The 27,629-nt window shown below is 44.3% G+C and overlaps 1 protein-coding gene across 4 annotated transcripts in view; it reads left to right on the top strand.

The window, feature by feature from the left end:
• PRLR (prolactin receptor) overlaps window positions 1-27,629 on the top strand; it is a 141,299-nt gene that overhangs the window by 34,601 nt on the left and 79,069 nt on the right. Inside the window, exon 1 of one of the 4 annotated variants that reach the window (XM_010955538.3) lies at window positions 1,632-1,798. The exons of 2 other annotated variants lie outside the window; for them this stretch is intronic. The gene's annotated coding sequence lies outside the window, so the exon portion shown is untranslated. Of the gene's footprint in view, window positions 1-1,631; window positions 1,799-4,275; window positions 4,416-27,629 lie in introns of those variants that run through there. One more of the 4 variants, XM_074356968.1, reaches the window with a different exon arrangement.

The following is a 27,629-nucleotide window of genomic DNA, read 5'->3' as shown; positions in this document are numbered from 1 at the left end:
ACCCAAAACGGTTGTAGCTTCCAACACTTCTTAATGAGCCTGTGAATCCCTACAGGTGCTGGAGCAAAGCTCACAGGGAGAACTGGCCTCAGCCTTTTCCCTTCCCACTTGGGACAGTTTAGTTCTCACCATAGCTGAAGTTCTTGGCAAATGGATCAATCTTGGATATTAAAAAAAAAAATGTTGAGGTCAAAGGAAAGTGGTTGCCAGAATTCTACACGCCTGACCCCAAGACCCATTCCCTCCAGGGAGGTCCTGACCAGCCTTCAGTTGGTCTGTTTGCAGATGCACTCGAGTGTCCTTCCTTGGCCTTTGGGCCACTGCCCAGGCTCCCAGGCAGGAGCTCCGAGCCTCCCTCCTGCACTGCGGTGCTCCTGGGTAGCCTGGGAGACCGAGGATCATGTCAGCAGAAACCATCTTCACAAGGAAGTGAGCCCCACTAGCTACAGCTTTGTCCTGCTTGTGTTTTCTGAGGTCCCCGCCTTCCCCCTGCCCTATGTGTCCTTCTAACCCGCCTCCAGAGAGCATTTCTCTCTTCCGGGCAAGACTCTTTCACCTTCAGGCAAAATAGGCCAAGCCCAAACCCGTTTCACATTTCAGAGTGTGGTTTTGTAAGAACCTCCAACTAGGGCAGTCATCAGCAACCTTCCCAAAGGAACAGAGGCCCTCTCTTCTCCCAAATGCCATCACGAGGCCTTCCTTTGGTGGCCAGAGCCATGAACACAACCAGAACACACTGGGCATTTCTACTCTGATGAGCAAAACCCAGTTACTGCTTTTTTCTCTTTTTCCATCAAGGATCCAGGGACTGGCCGCTGCTCACACCCACTGCGGGAGGCCTGCTCCCTTGGCTGACTTCTGCTGGTGGGTGGAAGGAATAAGGCTCGAGGGTGCAAGGAGATGTTTCTCCTCAGGGGAGCTGGTCTTAAGAGAATTCCTTCAAGAGTCTCAATTGGCCATAAACATCCCTAAATGTGCTTGCTCTTTAAAGAAGCCCCCTTTGTCCATGTGTGTCCAGTCTCCGAGCAGGCAGACGGCCTGTGAATGAGAACTTCTAAGAAAGTAAGACTGTTCGTCCCTTCATCCACTTGGTTTTTTCTCCATTTAATTTCCTCTCTTCAATTCCTTCCTTTTATCCTGCCGCATTCCCGTCACCTCCCAGAAAACGTCTTGCCTCCTCCCTGCCTGCAGGATTGGATTGAGCTCAGACTTCTCCACTTGGCCTGCCTTGGAGTGCGGGCTCAGTTTCGAACCGCTGAGTGTAGTGTCAGAATGAGCCATTCTCTTGGTCTTTCTCCGTGCCCGTGTTTCACAGGAGTGGATGGACTGCTTTTTCTGGAAACTTGAGGCTTAGTGCTTTCCTTCAAAATCAGCGTGTACTTTTCACTTAGAACCTGTTAAAGCATAGGGTCCTCTCCCCGACCCCACACCCCCAGCCAGACTCAGCAGACACACGTGAGCAAGCCTTCCCCTGACCCCAAGCTCTGACCCTTGGAACCTGCAGAAACAAAGTGTGCTCTCGTGTTTTTCAGCAGAGATTGTCTTGTCCGCCTTATCCCCACAACTGAACAATGATTAACAACCCTCCGTACTTTAATATGGAGATAAATTATTAACAGTGGGTTGTGCCTTGTCCCAGGTTGTAAAAAGATGACTGTTAGAGTCCCCGCATTCTCCTTGTCAAGGCAGGAAATGTGGAGGAGAATGTCATCTCAGGCCACTGGCCTCTAAGACTCAAAGATGTGGCGGGCTCCAACCGGGAGCGGGAGCAGGGTAACAGACAGCAGCAAGGCCACAGGTGAGAGACTTGCCATTTTCTTTGTCAGTTTTGATACTTCCCTTTGGCTTTTCTCTTCTGGACTGGGAACAGGCAGGAGGCATGGACTATGATTAGGATCTCAACGGCTGCATAGAAGTCTTAGGGAAAGGTCCATGTTTTAAGAAGAGATGGACAAGGAGACGGCATGGGACCATAATGACCAATGTGAGGGCCCACTCGAGACCTCTGGGGTTCCAGGGAGAAAATGTGGGCCTGGCCTGGGGGCAGAGATGAAGAGACCAGCAAGATGACACGGCAGCAGAGTCATGTGACAGACCAGTCCCGGGAGTGTGGGAAGGGGGAGCCACAGATGGTGGAGGCAAGGATGCATTGTATCAATGTTGTGTTAGTTTCTGGTGAACAGCAATGTGATTCAGTTTTATATATATATATATATATATATATATATATATATATATATATATATATATATATATATATTTACATACATATTCTTTTTCAGATTCTTTTCCATTATAGGTTATTACAAAATATTGAATATAGTTCCCTATGCTATACAGGAGGTCCTTGCTGATTATCTGTTTTACATAAAGTAGTGTGTATATGTTAATCCCAAACTCCTAACTTATCAGTGCCCCCTCTTTCCCCTTTGGTAAATGTAAGGTTGTTTTCTATATCTGTGAGTCTATTTTCTGTTTTATAAGTAAGTTCATTTGTCTCATTCTTTTAGATTCCACATATAAGCAATATCATACGATGTCTGTCTTTCTCTGTCTGACTTATTTCACTTAGTATGATAATCTCTAGGTCCATCCATGTTGCTGCAAATGGCATCATTTTCTTTTTCGTGGCTGAGTAATATTCCATCGTCTGTATATACCACATCTTCTTTATCTAATAATCTATCGATGGACATTTAGGTTGCCTGAAGGCTGTTTTGAACAGCATAACTCATCCAGAGACATAGATTTTACTCCTTGTCTTTCCTGTTACATAACTAGGGCAGTTGAGGGTCACAGAACAGTCAATTAGATGCAGAGGGCAGAGGTAAGGGCAAGGAGGGCCTTCCCATTGAAGCCCCCTAAATCGCAGTCCCTGAAGAAGGGAGCATATCCATGGGGAGGATGACCCAGTGTTGGTTCTGTGTGTTCCCAGGGTGCTGGCCTCAGAACTCCTTCAACTACAGGAGTAGCCCTAACACCTCCATGTAACCAGGAAAGCAAGCAGAGCCAGGCTTTGATTCCAGAATAGCATCACCTTTGAGACAGCTGGCCTCTCCTAACACATCAGCATCTGGCCACTTCTCCTGCACCTGGCTGGTCTCTGGGGCATTTCTTGCACATATGGGCCCCAAAGAACTACCACTCTGTAGCCAGAATTTTCTGTGAGAAAGACCACACGTGTATATCATCACGGTCTGTTTTCTCGGGGCGTCTGTTCTGTGGGTGCTCACCAGCACAGAACTGTCACTTCGTTTTCTTGCTTAATGTGTTTGCCTTCATCAGGAGGACTGCTTGAGGAAATTCAGGGCAAAGTCTGACATTTGGTAACAGTGGAGAGAAAAAGAGGAGACAGCCCTGGGCTGGGTTACTCTGTCCTGGGAATAAGAATCATTCACGACACAAATCCTCCCCACCCTCTTCTCCTCCTGCTCACGCTTTTTCTCCCTTGCTTTCAACAACACTCTTTTGACTTACTTCCTTCTCTCTTAGTCTACATCCTTTCTCCCCATCCACCCTGTGTTTCTCAGCCATTGGAGCACATTTAAATTCCCACCCATAACAAAGGTAAAACCTCAACCAGTGGTCCCGGCTCCCCAGGAAACAGGGAGCTGGGGAGAGAGGAGGGCCCAGAGTTGTGAATGGCATGCAGAAGTCAGCACTAGCACCTTAACAAGAGGCCCTGAATTGCTGGGACACAGCAGAACAGACACTCGTGACAGAGCTCAGGGCTGTTTCCTCACTATTTGTAATAGTAAACCTTGGATCTTTCATTTATTCATTTCTCAACAAATTACTCATTCTCTCAACCTTGACTGAGCATCAGTTACATAGCAGGGGAGGTCTTAACGCAAAGATAGATGAAATACAGCCCTTGTCCCCAGGAAGCTGGTGGGTGACATGGCACATGGACCAGTAATGGCCATAACAAGGGTGATGAAATTTGTGGTCCTGAAAGACCCGAGGGCAGGGGGTCTGCATGAGAAGACCTGGGACCCAACTGGGCTGATCAGGGAAGAATTCGTAAGGACTAAATGCCTGACTTGAGTCTTGAAGGTAAAGTCAGCAGGAGGGGGCCCTGGATAGCGTGTTCCTGGCAGAAGAAGATGCCCAATGCAAGAGCAGAGGCACTGAGAAGGCAGGTGGAATTGGGAAACTAGGGTGTAAAGTGGATGGAACACTGAGGGTTCAGCCTGGAGACAGGTGAGACCTGAGGCCAGAAGGCAGAGCCAGCTCAAGATGGACTTTGAGGCCAGTAAGAAGGCTGAGGCCACAGAAAATTACAGGAGGACTGTGGACAGGAGAGATGTGCCATCAGACTTACTGTTGTAGAAGGAAAGTCCTGGCTGAAATGTGGACAACAGCTTGGAAGGAACAAGGCCAGAGACACGGAGAACACTTAGGAGTCTGTTACGGTAAAATCACCAGGAAATGGTGTTCCTTGGAAGTCCCTTTCTCCGCAGCTGTGCACCTTGGGCTTCCTGCCGGGGGGGAAGGCAAGCTGGTAAAACAGCTGTCAGGAAAGTAACTCGCTCGTTCATTGCGTCGTTTCTGTGCTGTCGGTGACTCTACTGCTTTGTTTTACAGTCTCCGTCGTGTGAAATCACCTTCGTGTAAATATTTCCTCCTGATAAAAGCTAGCCTCCGGAACTGTTAGACAATACATTTCTGTTGTTTAAACTATTCCATTTGTACAACTTTGTTACAGCCACCCCAGTAAATGAATTCAGGTGGGCAGTGCAACGATCCTATGTTCCATTTGGAAACTGAGGCACAGAGAAAGTGAGTGAGACGCAGTTAATACATGGTGGGCAGTTTGTTCCAGAATCTGCCTTTTTTAACTATAGTATTTAAAACAAATTCCGTTTTCATCTAAACAATCAACTGCCTTTCCTTTGAAAGGAAGCTTACTCTGGGCATACTCCAGTAGTGAAGAGAAGGAGGTAAATGAACTCCTTGGCAGTCCATAAGCCCACCCATCTCATGCTGCCATCTTGTGCTAGAACAAGAGTCTTGACAATTGTGTCCCTGCTTATAATCCAGGAGGAGACTTCCTCCCAACTGAGGCTGTGAGAATATGCCAGGCAGCTGGGTCTCTGAGCCTGGCATGGACAAAGACCTTCTTCCAATGTAGGTAGGAAGACAGACTCTGGAACAAATTGCCCTCCGCGTGTGAGCTGTGTGGCATTAGGGAAGCACTTACCCTCTCTGTGCCTCAGTTTCCACAAGTAACGTAGGATCATTGTATTGCCCACCTGTGTTACGGCAGCTGGGGCTGCTGTAACAAAAGTACCACAAGATGAAAGGCTTCAACAACAGAAATGTATTGTCTCACAGTTCTGGGGCCTCAGAACCTGAGATCAAGGTGTTGGCAGGGTTGGTTCCTTCTGAGGGCTGTGAGGGAGACCCTGTTCCATGCCTGTCACTTAGTTTCGGGTGACTTGCTGGCCATCTCTGGTGTTCCTTGGCTTCTAGATGCATGACTCCAATCTCTGCCTTCCTCTTCATGTGGCATCCTCTCCGAATGAGTCTCTGTGCCCAGACTTCCCCAACTTGTAAGGACGCCAGTCACACTGGATGAGGGTCTGCCTAATGACCTCATTGTGACTGGATTGCCTCTGTGATGAACCCATCTCCAAATATAGTCACCTTCAGAGGCACTGGGGGTTAGGACTTTAACATATGAATTTTGGGGGAGGAGACAATTTAACCCATAACGCCACCTAAATAGAATTTTCAAAGAAAATTAAATGAATTAATGCCTGTAAAACAGTGCCTGGCACTTAGAGACTCTCAATAATGTTAGATTATGCTAGATATAAATGAAAAGCCTTCCGGTTAGTGGATGGCAGTGTTGAAATTCAGCTGATTTGTACCAGTAATGCCTCACCAATTATTTATGACCTGTGTCTTTTTTATTTGTCCGGGCTGATACCGTACCAGATGAACATTCTGGATAATACTCCCAGCTAACAGGTCCACAATGAAAAGGCGTAGATCCAGTAAGGTCTGTGATTTTTCTTCTCTGGTCTCTAAGCTGTGGATACTGAGCAATGCAACTAGCCCAGAGGGGAAAAGAGCACCTGCTACTTCTTTTAAAAAAGAACCAGTGAAGCCCTCTCTTCCTGATGAGCCCACAAAGGCAAACTCCCCACTGTTGGTGGCTCCCGGCTGTGGGCTAGGGCTGGGCCAGCATGCTGGGCTCTGGAGATGAAGCTGATTGAAGTGTGTCCCAGATGGGCTGAACCCAGGCCACCAGGGGAGAGCGACTGACGTGAAGAACAGTGTTTGCTCACCTCAGTTCCCTTTAGAATCAGCTCTTTAAAAAATAAATAAGACTTGTTGATCTTTTGTGTGGGTGGTTAAACAAATCAGGTGGCCCCAAATGAATTCCAGGTAAAGACGAGTAAGAGGAACTATGAGAAAGCAAGCTGCTGTAACCAGCCAGGGCTGGACCTGGGGGACCCAGTGGCCCCTTTGTAGAGCATTCTGGGCACTGCAAGGGTCTTCTTCTTAGCAAGCCCCCCGACCCATCTTGGTGGCTGCCCCATGACTGCAGTGGCAGGGGATTAAGGAGATAGCGTGGGCCTGAGAGAGGGGGCAGCTGACACCTAGGCCAAAGTCAAAAAGAGCTGCCAACGCAAAAGATCGGGGTTGTGTAGCTTCATTTGAGGGAGATACAGAAAGGTTGTTGTCCACAGGGAGGTTTTCAGGGGATGAACCTTACTGACTGACACCTATAACCAACCCTCATCTGGGAAACATGGACTCCCTGACCGCCAAGGCCAAGGCAAGGTCATTCTCTCCCCTTGGCCCCTCAAATTCCTCCCTTTTTTTCACTAGGTAAACAGGAAGGCTTCTGCGCTCCAGTAGGAAAACCCTACACTGGGATGTAGGATGCCTGCTGATTCTGCTGCCCTTCAAGCCGTGTGACCTTGGACAAGTAGTTTAACCTTTCTGGGCTCAGTTTCCTCATCTTTTATTTGAGGGGCTTGGAGACATGGAGGTCAGGGACTCTTCAAGTTAAAGGGATCTTGGGAATCCAGTGTGATCCATTTGGTAGATAAGGAACATAAGGCTACAAAGTTAAGTGACTGGCTCACAGTTATTGAATTTGTGAGGGGACAGGACCCTAGGAGTCAGGTGTCCCACCTGGGGCTCATTCCATTAACAACAGTGACCCCGCCTCTACTTATTGTGTCAGAGTGCTTACATTTCCCCCCGTAACAACCTTCTGAAGTAGATCTTCTTATACCCATTTTACAGGTAGGGAAAGTGGCTTGCCCAAGATCTCCAGCTACTGAGTAGAAGAGCCAGGACTTTGACTGCTAGTTTGGTGTACTTCCTGCTGCCCACCAGTTGCCTCCAATTGCCCTTAGAAAATCCAGCCATGGGCCACCTTGGGTGCCCAGCCAGAGTGAGGGTCTGATTCTTGAGGGCAGATGGATCCATCCCAGGGTTGGGAACAGGCAAGCAAGAATATTTCTTCTAAACAGCTGCAGAAAAGCCATATTCATCTTCCCAGTGTGAATGACTCTGCAATGGATAAATGAGATTTTAAGTAAGAAAATGTTACAAATGTGACATTAGAAATTAACTTATCAAAGGCTGAAGCAAAATGGGTCAGCCAGGTCCACCCTAGGGTAGTGGGGTGGCAGCTGCCTCTCTACTCCACGGTGAGGTTTTTACACTGGCTCTCCTCCCCTCCCCACCTCCCTCACAGGTCCAGGTGCACCAGAACACTGGTGTCCCAGGTAGTGCCAGCACCTCTCAGGTGCCCACTTCCTCAATTGAGGCATCACTGCTCCTCTGGGCGAAGAAGAGACACCCTCTAAGATCACTGAGGTCTCTAAGATCTCCCCAGGGCACATCTGGATTTAGCTCGGTCCTGATGCTCAGCAGCACTAGCCAGCATCACGGCAAGTCTTGACGAGCATCAGGTCGGTACCGCGCTGGAAGAGAAGCTGGAGGTGAGGTTGTTTGTGCTCAGTACCCCCGCACTGCCCAGCAGAGATACAATGTACCAGTGTGGCTGGGAAGACTTTCCTCCTGCTCCCAGTGTTCTGAACAGAAACAGATGCTGCAGACATAGTCCCGACTCCCCTCGTCCCCCACCCGGCCCCTCAGAGGGGTCAACAAGCCAGTCTTAAGGGCACAAAACACCTGGTCAAAGCGGAGACAGCTGTTCTTGTCCCTTGATAAGCCTTCACCTCAAGTTCTCAGCAGTGTGGACATATAAACAGAATTTCTGCCTTCCACCACTGTGACTGCCCCCACTCAGAGTTCCAGAGTTAATTATTAACAGCCAGAGAACTTCTCAGTGAGCCAGGACTTGTGCCTTTTCTAGAAGCACGTTTCCAAGAGGACTTCACCCCCACTGGATTCCTCCTCGGGGCCCAGGGTGGACAGAGAGACAAACAATTGGGCCTGTAATTTCAATTAGAAGAGACCCAAGCCTAAAACCTCAGGGAACGCCCTTGGAAGACTTTTCTAGGAAAGTGGACTTCTTAATTTGACATCTCAACCACACAAGGGTTTTGGGACCTTAGAAGGGCCTGCGGTCATCTGGCCTGACTTTCAGGGTGTCCAAAGAGAACTTAATTCATTGTACGAAGTAACTCTCAGTGATGGTAAGCTCTCAGGAAATGTGATTTATTGGCTGCATATACCCGCCATGAAAGTAACACATCCTGGAATTTAGGTTGGAAGGGACGTGGGAATTCATTGTGTCTTTTCTTACTATGTGGAGGAGGCGTCTGAAATGAAAGGAAGTCCTAAATCTAGAGAGCAAGGCTAATGGCTCGTACGCAGGTCAGTTTGCTTCCTTCCCGAGGAGATCTGAAAGCCAAGGCTACTGGATAATGTCTTATATAACAGTTGTTTCTCTAAAGTCCTTCGAATTCAGTCCCCTGAATTTTTTTTATGTGAAACAAAACTTTCCTTTTTGATGTAATACCAAGGTGGACCTTGGCCTAATTCATACCAAAATATCATCCTTCTGAGTTAATAATAATACCTATGTTTGCTGAGTGTTTCCTATATGTGTAGCACCGTGCTGACAGTATACATTAACAGTCAGGTGACTTACCCCAGAGGAGCCTCAGGGATCCCGTGTTATTCGGAAGACTGGATAAATACATGCAAAGTGCTTAGAATGCCGCCATCCCCCATCTCACCTGCAGCAGGTAGGACCACTCCCTGCAAGGAAGGGAAGGAGATGATGTGCAGGCAGGCGGGATTGACCTTACAGGTAGACCCTGATAGGTTAGGGCTGTGTGGTGGGACGGCCCCCATGCCCGTGCCTAATTCATTCTTGCCCACCAGGTTCAACTTTACTTTCATCTGAAAGCTTACGGGCGCCTCATTAAAAAGCAGATTCTATTCGGAGGCGTAAGCTTTGAATCAGCCAACCATTATCAGAAATTCTTTTACATCTTCCCAGGAATCTGAAAGAGGAAGACCATATAGGAAAAGGCCAACCTTCGGAGGTGGCCTCAAATGGGATGCTGAGAATTCAGACCACAAGAGATGGTCCTTTGACATGACCTACTAGTCAGATCTACTCCAGATTGACTTTTTCTATAAGAATAAATTCAGATCTTCTTGGGTTGCCTTCTTTCAGGTAGGAAAAATATTTTGAAAAACTCTTACAGCCCTGAGTGAGTGACTTGGCAAAAGAAGATGGTGGGGTCCTTCAAATACCATGTCTGTGTCATTTTTCTCAGAGACACATCAGTTCATAACCCCGAGATTTCAACACTCCACTCAGTTCTGGGCTCTCTGTCTGAATCAGAACTATCCCATGCCCACTGCATGTGTGTCTGCAGCTGCCACAGACTAACCAGCTCAGGACCAGGACTTCATTTACTCTCTGTGGCCCTTCTCTGTGTGTCAAATGAAAACACATGGTGTCTAAGGGACCTTGTTTTCTGTGTCTTGGAGATCCTTGGCCTAAATTAAGCAAATGTGATGGGATCCTCAGAGAGAGACGCAGGACCTGGGATAAGCCACACCTTCTGGCCGTTGGGAGGCATGCCGTAGACCTGCCAGGTTCATTGAGAACCCAAGGCTGAGAATCCTACACCCCATATGATATACTTTTGACAAGAGGTATTGGCAACACAATGTGTGTCCAGTAGGGGGCGACAAGGAAACAGACGGATGAGACCAGAGAAATGTGAGAAGGAATTGGGATGTTGTTTCCTGTAGAAGAGGAAGGCCTGGAGGAATGAGACGGCTGTCCACTCTTTAAAGCACTCAGAGAGAAGAGGACGGAGTACTCCTCTTTGTTCCAAATGTTAAAAATAGAAGCAGTGGAAGGGTAGTGTTGGACAATCAGGCTTTTCCGGCAATCAGTGCTGTCTGCAGGGAACTAACACTGTGCAGGCAGGTCGAGGGCTTTCTTGGTGTTTGATGTGTTGGTCCAGTGGTTGGGGGAAAAGGAGACACCAGTAGGGGAGGTTAAAGAGGGGTTGCCTTCCCTTGGGTGGGAGATTGAACTAGAGACTTACTCAGGCTGTTGTAGTTGTGAAGAGCATGGTTTTGTGATTTTTTTTAATGGATGAGCGATAAAGGGGTGTTTATGGTCTCTGTACTCCAGAAACGATGATTACCATCTTAACTATTCTGTGCATGGAAAACTTGTGAATCTGGAAAGCTAAGAAGTTTGCAGGGTAATTTAAACATACTTTCTGGGACACCCTTGGATCACACAAGGCACCGTGTGGTCATGTAAGAGCATGGCTGTGGGGCAGAGCCCACAGGGGTCCGAATCCTGCCTCTGCCCTCCTGAAGCTCCACGCCTGTGGACAGGCTACCTGACTTAGTTGTGCCTTCACTTTTACGGCTGCAAGATGGAAACAATAACACTTGCCTTGTACTCCTGTTGTGAGCCTGAGGTCTGGGAACGCATCTAGAACATGAGAACTCTGCCCTGTACGCAGTGAGCACTCAGTCCGGATTAGTGATGCTGTTAGAGAAGGAGAAGCCAGTATCATTTCCTAAGTCCATGAGAGAATTTAAACGGCGTGGCATCAGCTTGCAGCAAAAACGTGTATGTTTCTTTGATCTGTGCTATCACGCAGAGGAGACGTTAAATATGGCTGCCTTTTTGGTAATAATGGACATTTTTTAGTGGCCAATACAGGAGTGATAAATCCTATCGGTGGAGTGAACGACAGCTGAGTCCCATGAAGCAAAGGAAAAAATAGAGTCCAGTGATTTTTTTTTTTGAGTAGTGGATCCCAAAGAGAATGGGAGTGTAGCCAGGTCCCTGGGATTTCCACTGTTTCTTGTGGCTGCGTCTTGGCTTCTTGGTTCCCCGAGAGAAATAAAAATCATGGCTTCCTCTAGACTACGCCTCTGCCCTCTTGTTGACAATGCAGGGACATCTGGTTGACAACCTAATTATCTCTACTCTACATTTTTTTTTTTTCTTATCGTAAGAGCACCTGTATGAGGAGGGGGGAAGGAGGAGAAAATGACACAAGAGGGCTTAGTTTCTCATCTTGATAATTGCCTGATAATTTGCACTGAGAGGTCTTGTTGGGGTATAGGAGCCATTCATTCCTCCTCCAGTCCTTTGAATTTCCCAGGCTCTCATCACTGTATTAGGCTGGCAGCTAATGAAAGGGAGGGGAGAAAGATTTTAAATGTCCCTCTCAGGACAAATTATGCAGCTGTTGAGTTTCTGCCGGCTCGTTTGTCCAAATGAAACAGATCTCTGGGGAAACAGCAGAGTCTGCTGTTGAGCAAAGCGCTTTTCAGTCCTGGGGGTTACACCACTTTGTTTCTACGTGAAATCAGGCAGCCCTGTCCTGACTTTAAATGATCAATCGCGTATGGCAGAGTGAGATTATTTTTCATGCTCTCAGTAGATACAACAGCGAGAATGCAGACAACTCCATATGGTCTCTTTGGAAACTGGATGGTGCCAAGCAGGAGCGCTTACACTGGTTCCCTTTTTCTTGAATTGTCTATTAAACCAACATTATCGTAAGATGTTAAGAACTATTATGCTGCATTAGTGTGCTCTGGGGCAACATCAGCGCTTGGGTAGCATGGGCTCATCTCCTGCATAAGCACACCTCCTAGGACTCTTCCAACTTGCAGGTTCATTCCTATCCTCAAATTTTGAGTGGGGATGAAACATGAGGTAGAATCAAATGTGAGATGAAAGGTGTTTCTCCTGTTTGCTTTGTTCTTTATTATTTCTTTCCCTTTTATTGCTTATGACACTAGCCATAAGCATCTATCCGCATGGAAATCTGTCTACTGTATGAAACATGACATCACTTAATCTACAGAGGAAAAAATATCTCTGGCAATAACGTTTAACTTCAAGAGGCACTGTTTGACCGGCTAACTTAGTGACTTAGAATCAGTGCCCTCGTTTCTTTAGGTCAGCCATTATTAGTTGTTCTGTTTGTTTGTTTGTTGTTTGTTTTCTTAAATTGAAGTATGCTTGATGTGCAATATTGTGTAAGTTATAGGTGTACAATATAGTGATTCACAATTTTTAAAGGTTATACTCCACTTATAGTTATTATAAAATATTGGCTATGTTCCCCATGTTGTGCAGTATATCTTTGTAGCTTATTTTATACATAACAGGTCACACCTCTTCATCCCTTACCCCAAGTTGCCCCTCCTCCCTACCCTCGCCCCACTGGTAAACACTAGTTTGTTCTCTGTATCTGTGAGTCTGCTGCTTTTTTGTTCTATTCACTAGTTTGTTGTATTTTTTAGACTCCACGTGTAAGTGGTATCATACAGTATTTGTCTTTCTCTGTTTGACTTATTTCGCTTAGTTCTCTATTTGACTGAGCACTTATATAGATGGTGGTTAAACTCGGCAGAATTTTCTTCAGAAAGGTTTCACCTGTCCAGAAGATGCTGCATACTGATCTGTAAAGAATGCCCACAGAGCCTGTTGGCAGGAGGTTGTAAACCAGCATGTTACGTTCTCCCAGGTAGAAAAATACATCGTCCAAACATTCAGGGGGTGACAGTAAACATGGGTCATATGTGGTGTGACATGTTCCAAATCCTCTCTCAACCACATGTGATCACTTGTCACCCCTGCCTAACAATAGTTGAAGACCTTAAAACAGCTGTCAGGAGTCCTTGGAAGAAGACCTCAGAAATAAGAGCCTAGAGGAATATTCCAATGTGTGTGGACAGAGGAGGAGAGCAATGGAGCCGATTAACTTCTTGCACACACGGAACCTGTCGTGGCCACAGTGCTCTCTCCCTCCTCAGAGCCTTTCCCACTTAGGAAAGCTTTCAGATCTATTCCTTTTAATCATTAAAAAAAAAAAAAGGAATTTACTGGGTCAAATTATTTTAGCCTCCACTTTATTCCTTACCTCACAAAGAATTGCACTTAATCTGTAGATGAGGTCTGATACAACGAGAATTGAGTATCACAAATTGGGATTATTAAACTTATTAAGAGAGAGAGAAGGGCTCCTTTAGAAGAATAACACAGCCTGAGTGGAATCTCTCATTTAACAGGCATAGAAATGCCTATTAAGAAATTTTCTGTCTAGAAATGTGTCTGCATTTAATGGTTACATTAAATAATTCAAAATTAATATACACGCACAGTATCTCTCCCTCACAACTTTACTGAATTTAAGGGAGCTAAATCATTCTTTCCTCACTGATACTACACCAGCTGGAAGGTATGGGCTCACCCTTCTATTAGAGTAACTAGTAGCTGGACTCTGACACCTGACTAATTAGTGTACAGCAATGCCAGGGTTAGTAATCATGACTTTGATAAATTGCAGCTCCTAATGAGATCACTCTTGGTTAAATAGCTAGAATGTCTGGTGGAATTCCAATGTAAAAATGGTCAGCAGAGCTTAGCTGGTTGTTGGATTCAACTACATATCCCAGTAAAGGTCCTAGGACAAATTGTCATTCCTGTGGACTCTCAAGAAGTGAACATTTTAGGGCTTAGCTGAATGTGCTGCTCAGTACTTTTGCCCAAGGCCATCCAATCAACGGCACATTCTGAATGCCTACCATCTGCCACTGCTCTCAAGCTTGAATTGAGGATGTAGGAGGTATATATTTTCATTAAAAAAATTGAACAGCTGGACAGAATGATATGCAGCGAGTATCCAAATGAGAAGGGCAGAGGAGTGCCAGATGAGGTCACAGTGTGACACCCCGCACTCCCCAAGCACTGTACAGTGACAGATAGCGCTTTACGTGCTCGCTTGAGTGTTCTTGTCCCACCACTCAAGCCTGGAAGCTCCATGAGGGCAAGGCTCGTATCTCTGCTGTTATACATCTGTTCTATTCACCTGGCCTGTAACCAGCAATCAGTGAAAGACTGTAGCCTGATGAAGCTACGTAGTGGAAGTCAGTATTGAAGGATGGGCAAATTTTTAACACACAAGGAAGTTTAATGACGGGATGAACAGATGAGCCAAAATAAGTAGCAAGTATTACATGTCAAATATAGCTGTTCATTTTCCCAGCAGACATTCACAGATCCCTCACCACTGTGGATTACTGATACATACTATGACGTAGATGATCATCAAAAACATTGTGCAGACTGAAAGAAAAAAAACACAAAAGACCATGTATTTGATCATTCTATGTATATAAAATATCCCGAATAGGTAAATCCATAGAGACAAAAAGTAGATTACTGGTTCCCAGGGCCTGATGGGGGCGGGTAGTGGTGAGTGACTATTGATGTTACAGAGTTTCTTTTGGTTGTGATAAAAATATTCTGAAACTGATTGTGGTGCTCAGCCTTGAGAACATATCAAAAAAAAACTGAATCGTGTACTTTAAAGGGGTGAATTTTGTGGTATGTGAATTATTTCTTCATTATAAAAATCAAAAAAGGAAGTTAAAAAATTAGACTTGGAATTGTTGATGATGTTTTGAAGCAGATTGCCACATAGTGAAATTAGTTCTTGGTTTGGAGGAAAGCCATGAAAAAATTATAATTGGGAGAAATTATAAGCAAAGAAAGGAATGAGTCAAAGAAGACTGGGGGAGAATTAGATGATAACAAGAGACTACAGAGAGACTAGGTTGAGGTTTATGAGAATGATCAATCAGATGTACATGAGGGTGTGTATGTATTTGAAATATATATGTACACATATAATATATTTTATATATCATAATATATAATAAATATATATATTCACATGAGAAAAATTCTCAAAGAATATACCACCAAATGTTAACATCAGTTGTCCTTGTTCAGTGGGATTTCTGGTGCTCTAAATCCTCTTCCCTTTGTTTCTTAATATTCTCTTACTTTGTGTACAGTGATCACATAGTTATAGTTAAATCGAAAGGAGAAAAAAGTGAGGGTGGAAGGACATTGCTTAAGAAAGTGTACTCTCTGATCAGACCAAGAAAGTAGGGGTCTTTGTCAGTCTTACTAACAAGTAATGTCCTGCTGGAAGAGATCTGTCTTCACTTTGAGAGAAAACACGTAGACTGTGGTGGGCATCACTACAGAAAACCTGAGCATGGCTTAGCCTCTAAAATGCTAATGCTTGGAGGGCTTGTTCTAAAAAACTCTGGAGGCAAAGCATACAAAGGCCTTTTCTCCTTGTGCAACAGATTCTCCCTCAAGTTGAGGCAACCACATGTATACTCTGTGTAAGTCACTAGGTATTAGGCATATTACAGATCAATATCTGTCTGTCTGTCTGCCTATCTATCTATCTATTTATCAGTCTTTAATCTGATTATGTCTACAAGACAGTTGACACCTAAAAGTAATGAAAATTGATTTGCTAAGTCACGAAATAACTTTAAAATCACCCTTAAGATTATACCAGTGCCAGGGGAGCGGGGGAAGGGTATAGCTTAGTGGTAGAGTCTGTGCTTAGCATGCAAGAGGTCCTGTGTTCAATCCCCAGTACCTTCACTAATAAATAAATAAGTAAAAATAAGTGAACCTAATTACCTCCCCACAAAGCTAACAAAAATTTAAAAAAAAAAAAAAAAAAAAAGAACTAGCTTTAAAGAAAGATTATACCAGTACTGGGCCTTGAGCCTGAGCCGAGCATCTATCACTGATGAAGCCAGACCCCTTCTTGCTTCCCTGGGCTTACAGTCTAGTCAGGCAGGAGCCAGGAGGGAGCTGGCCCAGGTATGATGAGCCCCACAGGCCCTGTGGTGCTCAGGTGGGGCCCTTACCCATCATTTTCAGCCTGAAGCTGGAGGGCAGAGACAAGAGCCCCAGCCTGGAGGAGACCTTAAGGGTACAGTTAAGTTGGCAGGTCCCAAAACAGGTTATGGAAGCAAGAGCCTGTCCAGCAACAGGAGCCAGGAGATGGAGCCCAAACAGAGTGGCTTGAACATGGGGCAGAAGGAGGGGGTTCCCTGGAAAAGAAGGTGAAGGAAGGGAGTGACGTTGGAGGGGGCAAGGTGACGATGGAGGGGGCAAAGTGGCGGCGTCTCTGCGTTTGTGCCTGGCGTTGGGCTCGACAGTGCTCACAGCAGCAATGTCTGTAAGGAGAGAGTGTGGGAAACAGTTACCCATCACCAGGAATGGACAAGTCAATTGGGGGTTTTCAAATCATCAGATTTTCAGCAGAGAAAATTAATAAACCCGAGCAGCATGTGTCAACGTAGAAAATGAAGAACAACAAAAAACTACTTGCAAAAGGAACACATGCGGACAGTCATTCCCTCCTTTCCCATTTCTTTCACAAGTTGTTTGCTGAAACATCAGTTGAAATGTCTTGCAGTTGAGTGTGACTTGTCTTTTTAAAGAGGTGAGAGGCTGAAAAGTTTCAATTGCTTATTTTCAGTTGAAAATGAAAGATTAGCAGGGCAGAATTTACCTTCTGAACTAGAGGGTGACTCTTGCCAGCGGCCTTTGCGGAAAGCAAGGCTCTGCGTTTTGTTTCCCAATTTTCTTCCTTAAATAAATGGACACAGATGTCAGGCCAGGCTTGCCCCTTGAGTTCTTAAATGATTCTTCCAGATCCTTTAGTACTGAGCTGTGCAGGACCTCCACCTGCTTTGGCCGTTTCTCCTCCACTGGAATGACTCTCCCTAGGGAACCAGATCAAAGCTAAGGAAGAGAGAAGACAGGTAATGCATGGATCCTGTGCCCAAAATAATCATTTCATTTTCTCTGCCGGCCAGCCCATCACCACAGAGAAGGATTTCTAGATTGTAAGAGGCCCTCATAAAATGAACTCACCCCTGAAAGATAGTGAATTTTATAACATCCAACATCCTCTGTGGAATAGATCCTCCATTCTCTGGAGATCAAACCATGTAAGTAAACCACAGACGGGACTGCGGGCGTGGGGAATGGAGAAGAGGGGTAGGAGCTGGTTAGAAGAAGGACAAAATGGCCAAAAAGTGTGGGGGCTCAGAGTGGGAATAAGAACTGCTTTGTCCACCAGTCAAGTTTTTTCAAGGCTCATTTTTCTGGAGACCAGCTTGAAAAAAATCATAGCAACAAACCAAAACCAAACAAACCCCCCCAAAAATTTTAGGAAGCAAAAAAGAAATTCTAAACCCAAAGCAGAAACTTTCCTCTTATCCATGAGGCTGAAGCAAAAAATTGAATTTGTTACATTTTTCACAGAACCATTTCCTGAACCAGAACTCATTTCTGCTTAAATAAAAATACAGAATTATCTTTTCCTCAGAATAAATCAAGCCTTATCCATCACCCTAGAAGAGAAAGTGCCTCCTGGAGTGAAAACAGACACCAAGTCTCCACAATTGGTCAGGGTTAGTGGGATCTATCCTCTGTGAGGAGGGACCTCTTGCTGCTGCAGAAACTGTGGGGAGACTGGAGTTGTCCCCACAGTGCAGGGTCCCTGCAGGAAACAGCAATTTGAGAAGGGCCTGATGAGTGAGAAGGGTACTCAGAACCACATGGAGTATCAGGGGTGGGAACAGTCCCACCTCAACTCCCAAAGGGACAGTTGTGTTGAAGGGACCACCTTGAGGGAGGCAGTGACCTTCAGACAGCCCAAGGTGACCTCACAGCAAGGCAGCAGGTGGAGAAATGCCCCATCCACACTCCTTCCCTCCCTCCCTCTCCTGCCAAGGCTCCCTGTGGGCCAAATTCATCCCAGAAGCCAGAAGGCAAGAAATATTTGAAATAAGGGGGTGGATATAGCTCAGTAGTAGAGCTTTGTGCTGGAGATCAAACCACATAAGTAAACCACCGATGGGATTAGGGGCGTGGGGAATGGAGAAGAGGGGTAGGAGCTGGTTAAAAGAAGGACACTTTTCATGTTTCACAAAATAGTAATCCATTTGGGATTTTTTTTTTCACCTATTGAAAAAATATGAAAAGCATTCTTAGATCACCGTGGGCTAGATTTGGCCCAAGGGCCAGGATGTGTATCCATATTGCAGAGTAAGGTATCCCAGCCCAGGAGAGAACTGATTCCGGGTAGTCATCCTCTCTGGCTCCATTCCGCACCCCAGAACCTCAGATCTCACTCACTTTTCCTCTGCACGGATGCCGTCACGTTAGACACTACAGTCAGGTCACTTTTGCATTTTGTCTCTAAAGTGCCTTATTTAATAAAAGTCATTGTAGGTAAGACTGAAGTCATGGGACTCACTTAGAAAAAGGGCCAGGGGAAAGAAATCCTTCTGACACAGACCCAGCCACAAATGCCAATTACATCCTCTGTGCGTGTTGGTGGCTTGGGTTACACTTAAAAACACAGGGTGAGAGAGAGTATGAATGTTGCTGGTTAACATGGCTATAGTGAGAAATACATAAAATGCCCCAAATTCCTTACTCAGATCACTAACTCTGTATTTACCATGGAAGGAAATACTTGGGTTTGTGTATAAACTAGAGCCTCAGGAATTTGCCACATTCCTTGGATCAGAAGGAGCTCTGGTGGCCCATTCCCTGGAATGGCCTCCTTTGTTTGCTTACTTAACATAACAGCCAAACATCCCCTTGAAATCCAAGGGCTTTCTCTCCTGCTGACACTGTTTATTTATATCACTAGGGTGGACAGCCCTCTGGTAACACGTTCCAGTTTTTTCTGGGTTGAAAAGAAGCAGATGCGGGTCTGTGGTTTTTCTGACCTGAATGAGGGTGATAGGTCTGAGCTAAGAAAGAATGCTTTGTGCTCTTTTTCTTTTCTTGAATGGAGGGCCCTCCGAGGAAAAGAGTAGGCCATGAAGGTTTTCTGGAGGCAAGAGAAGGATGAAGGATGCCAAAGCAGATAGTTGCCACTGTAACTCCACTTCTGGCTGGAACCACCACAGAATGAAGGGACTGTAGGTGAACTACAGTCTAGAACACCAATTCAGATGCCTTCCATGGGCACCAGGCTCTGAGGACCACTCACTCGCATTGCCTGTACAATATTGTGGACCACAGTACGTCCCTGGAATCACTTATACTGGTACAATGTTGCCTGTTACAACATCCGTAGTTATCAAGACTTTCTGGTTGCAAGTGGTGGAATCTAAAGCAAACTGACCCAAAGAAAATTAAATACATTTAAAAAAATAGATATCATTAGCTCAAAATCTGAAAAGATCTCTAGATTGATCTCCAGACATCACTGCATCCTGTATTCAAGCAGCAAGCATCATCTCACTTCCCTTTCTTTCTCTTATCTAAGCTTCTATCTGTGTTGGTTTTGTGCTCTGACAAACTTTCTCCACATGGCAGAGAAGGCAGGTTGCAGCCTTTCCAGACTCAGAGGGTCCTTGCAGCTCATGATCTCAAAAGGAGAAAGCTCTCCACACACACACACTTCAGCACCTGTTTCTGTCTCTGTGAAAAGACCTCGGTGTCCCTGCTTGAGTCGCATGCTCACCTTTGAACTCAGTGAATCCAGGAGGCAGGAATACACTGACTCGCTTGGGCCAGATGTTCACTGTTTGGTCTTACTAGAGTCATGAGGGGTGAGTGGGAGGCAGTTCTAAAAATGAAAGAAAGTGGGACAGATACAAAACTGAAAGCTGTGTGCTTCAGGTAAATTACTGCACTGGTAAATTACTCAAATTACTCATTTGTATTCAGTAAGAATGCGGTTTTCATAAACAGCAAATCAGAAAGACACCTGGTGAGTCATCAGTTATCTCTAGACCTTTCTTTACTCATTCTTCCTTTCACTGGGTTATGAGCTGAAGTAACACAAATGAAAAAGACCCCATCCTTGCTCTCGATATTCCCATGGTCTAGTTCAGGAAGGCAACCCAGAAACAGCACACATCCAAGGAGTGACAGGAGATTGTGGTTATTTGCCCAGGGTGCTGATCCACTTTGCTGTGGGTCAGAGACAGCAGAAATAGGATGGTCCATCTTCCTCTGCTGGTGTGAGGATTCAGACAGTGCAAAGACTTTGATGCCAGTGCTGATGTCAGTGCCTTATGGAAGCTAGCACAAGTTCAGATGACAGGACCGTCATCTTCAGCACCACACATAGGGTCTCTGAATACCCAAAGCGTGGCACTAGCAGACAGTTGGCTTACAGAGGGAGCCTCATATCATGGCAAGAACACAGCGAGAAGATAATGAATGTTCAGTCAGTGTTTTAATGGAAAATGAAGAATCAGTAGATTCCCCAGCTGGGAAGGAGGTAGCAGATAAAACACACAATAAAAAAGTATTTTCCAGATGTTCTTTGTGCTAAAACTCACCCGAAGCAATGTGAAAATATGAAGTCAGATGCCTTTTCAAGAAGGGAAATTACAGTCTGCAAGGGGAAAAGTGGTAAACTCATCAGGATGTCACTTCTTGGGGTCTTCTCTTATCTTCTTCAGGCTTTCCAATGGCTTTATGTCCTCAGAGAAGAAGCCTGAGGTTTTGGAACCTCAGACACTCATGAATAGAATGAGGTGTTCAGATGAATGAAGGCCCACAGTTTTGTCCCGTGTGGATACTCTGTGATCCTGTGTCCACCTTCCTGATCTGTGTTCTGAGCTTACACTGGATTCAGCATGAGAGTCACCAAGCTCTGCTCTGTTCAGGAAAGAGGTCAAGTCCTCTCCTGGACGAGACATCTCATCAACCAGGTAGTGGTTATTCAGACTGGCTATGATGACATCTACACCTCAGCCCTCTGGAAGTGTCCATGAGGCTCCCTAAAATTCCATGCCTTGCATAGAAAGTCAAACTATTGTGCTGTTATAAATTTGGGCTGCCAGTGAGTTCTGTCCCCAGACCTGGTAAGAAGTGCATACTTCAGATCCAAGATTTTGCCCTTATGCCAGCCACATAAAGTCCCATTTACAGAAGGAAAAAGGAATTCGGTTTTTGACATTTTCAGGAAAGCTGAGTCTTAAGTAGCCTTCCATATCATTTCTTTTGCATCAGAAAGCCCAATTAATCTATCATGGTCCCTCCATAATGGTTGTTTTTTTGTCCATGTTAAGTCTGTTTGTAAACACTGTGAATTTAGTGATTACAATTTATTTCAGGTTTTTTTTCCAGCCAGAACACATAGCAGACGCTCAGTACATATACATAGAATGAATGAATACTCAGGCAGAGAGGCAAAGTTTTAAAATGGTAGGGAAGGTTGTTATTATACTATATACTATATATATGTATACACACACACACACACACATACATATATAATGCTATATAATATAATAAACAAATATGGCATGAAAGGACTTGATAGCGTCTGAAATAAAATAAGATCTTCTTTGAATCCAGAGAAAATTTGTGATTTCCAAAATTATGTCCAAAGGGCTGTGATTCAAAAGGAAAGCTTTAAAGGACAGTCTGCAAGAAAGGGGCAGCCTGGTGTCGATGTATCCAGGGGCAAGACCCTCAGGCAGAACATTTCTTGGATTATTTCCTGGAATGTGAGATTGGCTTTGAATCAGGAGCTAGATTGAGGATGTAATGAGACATCCTAGGAGAAAAATAGACGGTCACCAGACTTGAGGAAGCTTTGGTGAAAAGCAGCCCCACGTAGGCATCTGTAATTTTTCCACAATATCTCAACCCACATTCCACATGGCACTTTAGGAAAAAAGTGTTCATAGTCCTAAGCAAGTGAAACCAGCTATGAATAAACGTGAAGTCCTGTTTCTCCCCCAATTTCTGCTTCTGTTCCAAAGAGCAGGCTATTTTACAGACCACTGACAATTGCCCTATCACCACCTTGAATCGCTATGTAAGAACTCCATCTTGAACACATCTGACTAGTAGAAAACATTTATTCTCCTTCTGAATATTTTCAGTCCAAGCACATTTTTGTGAATTTCCCCAACTAATAAACATCATCACTACTTGTCCAGGCTGAACAAAGAAAGTAAATTAAATTCAAATTGTTGAGAGAAAAATTTTTCCATTTTCAAGTTCTCTGGTCAATTCAGTGCTCTCTTGAGTTTAAAGAGAGAGTCAGCTAGCCAGGCAAATGGAATAGAAATCCTTGCATCACAAATCTTCTAAATCTAATATTGGCCTATCCAAAGACAATATGGTGGAGAGAACATGAGCTTTGGAGGTGGAGAGACCAGTGATCACATTCTAGCTCTTTTATTTGGAAACTGTGTGACCTCAGGGAAGTTATTTCAACCCTCTAAAAACTACACTGGAGAATGGAAATAATAATGGGGTTTATTATAATAGGCTCAGAGGGTTAGTTAGTCTGAAATGATGTAACACGTGTAAAATGGGTAGGTGCTCATTAGAGGATAACCATCAACCACTCATTCACTCAGTAAAGGTTTACTGAATGTCTACCATGTGGTAAGAGCTGTTCTTGGTGCTCAGGAAACAGCAATGAACAAAACAGGGAATAAATCCTGTCCTCAGTGGAGCTAACAGTCTCCGTGTGGGAAATAAACTAAACAAATAGCATGTCAGGTGGTGATAAGTGCTAAGGAGATAAACAAAAAGAAGAGAGGAATGATTTGGAGTGTCCAAGAGAAGGGAAGCGATTACAAATAGAGCAGTCATGAGAAGCCAGAATGCCCCTAATGTTTGCAGGGCTTGGAAGAAAAGTACAAATGAAGGACTGTGGGCCAAATGTCTGTATAGTTGATAAACTGTGAAATCAGTTATGGACCATCCTCCCACCTTAATGATAAACCTTTATTACATCGTACAAGGCCATGCTCTGACTTGGCATTCTCACACTCCTCCGAGTACTGCACTGGAAAGTGAAGAGTTCTGCCCATGGCCAGGCTCCCTCCCTCCCTCCCTCTTGTTTTTTCCCTCCCTACCACAAGGGCCCTCAAACAATGCATGTGGAGAGGCAGGGAGTTGAGCAGGAGGTGAATGCAGTACTCCAGGCAAATGGTGATCGCTTAGTCCAAGACGGTGGCCAGGTCGAACATAAGAGGAAGTTGCCTTTTCTGTCTCCTGTAAAGGCAGAGTCAACAGGCTTTGCCAATGGATTGGATGTGGCATAAAAGAGAGAGAGCAGAGGAGTGAAGAATGACTCCAAGTCTTTTTAGCTTGAGCAACTGGAGAGAGAAAGTCAGTATTTTCATTTACTTTGCTATTCAGGAAAACATAGGGGTGAACATAATGATAAACTATATTACTGATGGCAGTTTATAAAAAAAAAAAAAGCACCTGGATGATTTGAAGTACAGTAAAAATAAAAGTTTCTGAAAAAGAAGAGAGACGAACCTGTATTGCTCTGTCTGTGCAAGCAACGTGCAAAATGTGCACGTGTGTATCTTTCAAGACACTAATATTCACAGCCGGAAAGAATGATTTGCAAAATCATGAATTACCTTTTGTTCAAACTTCATTTTGTGCCTTTAATGAAAAGTTCAGCACCTAAAATTACTATGGTTCAGTAGGATGAGTCCTTGGTCTTAGCTTCAAGTCCTGGGCGTAGCCCTTATTAAAGCTTTGGGATCTCCAGCAAGTTCTTTAATTCTTTTAAGCCTCAGTTCCTCCCACATCTTAAAAATGAGGATGATGGTTGCCCATTTTGTCAGCTCGGAAACAGCATCCAAACCCCAGGTGTCATTAAATTCTAATGGCCTTTATTTAAGCAGAAGTTAGTTAAACAAATATTTGGACTTATCCTTATTATAATTTATACTCTTGTTCATTGTTCTTCCTTGTCATAAGCAATTAATGATGGGTTTTTTGTTTTTTTTTTTGCTGTGGTTTATGTGAGCAAAGAGGTGAAACCAGTTAGCTCAATTGGTTATATTCTGAAATTAATGAGGTGCCCTTTTTGTGTGTTCACAAATTAGCTTCACTCTGTTTCCTGGCCACACACCTCACTCAGCTTCACAAATGAGTGGAACTGATTACATATGAGTCAGACAAGAGAGTGTAAATCCATCACTGCTACTGAGAAAACAGTTCGGAAAACAAGCATCCCTGCCGATAGAAATATTTTCTTCATCTTGGAAGGACGCAGCCTTGAATGCTTTGTGATGATGCCAAAGAAGAAATAGATACATTTAAAAAAATAAGTAAAATAGAGGAAGGTGTGAGACTAAATAGCTATAAAGTTGAAAATGTGTCATAGGGTATTTAGGCACTGCGAAAGTTGAGACATGATTTTCATGGCCTCCAAGAGTCTCTACACCTTAGATTATTTGAGTTTCCAAGTCTGGCTTCCAGAATCTTTGCCTCCTCAAACGTCAGCCAAGAAGTTGGATTCTTTTACTTCAAAGAGATCTTCCAGCTAAAGGGGTCTGTAATTCTATCAGTCTTCTATCTGGAAACTGCTCCTTCCATTTGGCGTAGAAAATATATTCACATATATTTTATTTAATCCTAAATTTTAGAATCCAGTTTTGGTGAACTACGGCAATTTGTCAACAAACCCTCTGGGATCTGAGAAAATTATTATCAAACCCAGTGAAAGGAATCATCAATTCTGTGTGATTGATTTTGAAATCTGTCAGCAAGGCTCTCTCTGGAGGCAAGGGATCTCACCATCAACAGGCTTTGCAGTAAATAAAACAAAGTAGGAGGGCATCTGGGACTTAGATACTGTTTCAGATGTAACCAAAAGGGCAGTCATCACCCTTGGGTCCAGAAGACTGCACGAGGACAGGCAGCTGGCTTCCCGCAGTCTTGCAGAAATAATGACGTGTGTGTGTGTGTGTGTGTGTGTGTGTGTGTGTGTGTGTGTGTGTGTGTGTTGGGATAAAAGGATGGGAGGCAGCTGGCAGAGAGATGAGGAAGAGATAGGAAAAGGAAACAATCACAGGAGCAGCAACCCACCCTGAGCAAATCAAAGAATTTCTTAGAAGGCAGCACTGGCTGTGTGTGTGAACAATTGGCTTGCAAATCACTTCCTGCCTTTGTTATATAATAATAATCATTTTGGTGTTGCTGATGAAAGCCCAGAACAGAAGGGAATCACAGCGTACTGGCCAGTTTCCCATATGGCTTTTGTGTCGAGTAAGTCTTCAAACGTGGGGGTCTATATGTCTGACTCTACCGACCTGAAGAGGCAGATTTAAGACTGGTCATAACATAGCCTTTTGAGAGAGGAAGTCCCAGATGAGTTTGCCTTGGCAACAAAAGGAAAGGACAAAACAAGAGGACAATTCAAAACCTTTGCCTAAATTCAAATTGCAGCTCTCTTAGCAAATTACCAAGAAGCAAACTGACTGCTGGATTTTGTAATCCAAGGGACGACAAAACCCTTTTGTGTTGGAAAGATGGCTACTGATTATCTTTCCTATTAAAATCTGATCAGGATAACCACCCTTTACTAAGTGCTCACAATATATCAGGCATGGTATTTTATACGCATGATTTCTCCTCCTTAAAATTAAACCCTTTGTGATGGAAATTATTACCCCTATGTAAAAGATAAGGAAACTGAGACATAAAAAATTTATTTGCTCAAGCTTAAACAGCAAGTTAAAGCGGAGCTACAATTTAATTCCAGGTCTTGCCAACAGCAAGCCCCATGCTCCTTCCAGTACCCTAACTCGACTTTATTTAATTGTGTGAGACTTAGCAAACGTGTACACGACCCTAACGTGTGGGCCCTTATGTACTTCTCATTCTGCCTGTCTTACTGCTCTGAGTGAGATACAAATGACACGAAGTCATCATGTACATCAGCGTCTTCTGTGTGTAGTTGATTCCTTGCTCTGGATTGGTTTGCTCCTGGGTTGGGATATTTCTTTTGCCTTCTCCACAAGCTAGTAATGTACATTTCCTGTTTTCTCTGGGACACGTCTCCCAGCACATTATGAATACTGAAAATCAGCTCGCAGGGTTTAATTAAGAAGCTGTGAAACAGACCTTACTCAGACAATGCTTGCAGTGGTGTGGATTTGTGATGTCCATTTGTCCCTGGAACTGTAGAATCTTAAAATTATGCTTATCAATCAGTGTAATTGTTGTGTGCAATGTTGGCGATTTTCTTCAATACTTTTCATTCCTAGTGTCCATGCTTCCTAATATATGATATAAATTCCTAAGTTATTTTAGTTGTTTTATTAAAATTTTTTGTACTAATACCAACAATTTGAAGGGGAGGAGCAAGACTTACTAAGTCTCCCAAACTTACATGGCAGTATTTGAAACTTACATATACCATGGTTGGCTTAGGTGACAACTGTTTCTGAAATGTCAACCAATCATCCCACAAATGAGCTTACCAGTTTCCTTCATAGCATTTTATCATGTGTACATATTTTTAATGTATCCTCTGTTTCCTTGAGGCACAGAAGAATATGGTTATTTGCAGAATAAATCTTTCCTGGATGAAGCAATAAAAATTGTTACTGTTTACCAGTAACTTCAGATTATTAAACCTTGCATACATAAATAAGGTACTGGGGATGTGATTTATAGTGAAGGAGAATGGATCCCAGATTAAGCGTGTATGACTCCCCCATTATGGTGGTACCATACAGAGCACTACTACCAAAAAACTGAAAATATTGTTCATCTTACTTTGTTATTTTGTGTTGTTTGACTTTCCAGAAAACATCTTTGTATTAGGATGGGCTAAATTATGGTTTGGTAGCAAATTCCATTGGTATGCTCCAGATACCAGTTACTTTATAACACAGCACGTCAACTTAGCAGCGTAAAGTGACAATCGTATTATTATGCTCACAAATTCTGTACATCAGGAAATTAGACCCAACCCAGAGATGATGACTTGTATCTGGGGTCTCATGTGAGAACTCTCAAATGGCTTAGGAGCTGAAATCACCTGGAAGCTTCTTCACTCACATGTTCGGAGCCTAGCTGAGATGACTCAGACTAGCTGGGACTCTTGACAAGAGCACCTATCTGTGAAGTGGGCTTGGGCTCGCTGGCAGCTAGATTCTGACACGTGCAGAGAGCAGGTCTTCCAAGAGAGCAGCTGCTCCAAGAGAAGCTGCCTGGCCCTGTCTGACCTCTCTCAGCCACTGTGGAGCATTACTTCCGCCACCCAAGTCGAAGGGAAGAGGAGACACAGTCTACCTCGTGCTGGGAGGTTGGCAGGTTCACACTGGAGCACGTTGGATGGGAGATGCTGTGGGCTATCTTGATCATCTTTGGAATACCTTAGTCGCCATTCATTGACTTATAACAACAAGGGTTTATTTTGTGCTCAAAGTCTGCTGTGGATACAGGCAATTCTGCAGAGCAGATGTCCTCCTGTTGGCATGGCTGCTGCTCCTCCATATCAACCCGGGATTCCACAACCACTGCTGCCAGGCGCGAGCAGCAT

The sequence above is a fragment of the Camelus bactrianus genome, chromosome 3 (assembly GCF_048773025.1).
Source record: "Camelus bactrianus isolate YW-2024 breed Bactrian camel chromosome 3, ASM4877302v1, whole genome shotgun sequence".
NCBI classification, from domain to species: Eukaryota; Metazoa; Chordata; class Mammalia; order Artiodactyla; family Camelidae; genus Camelus; species Camelus bactrianus.
This window is presented reverse-complemented; position numbering and strand designations above follow the sequence as displayed.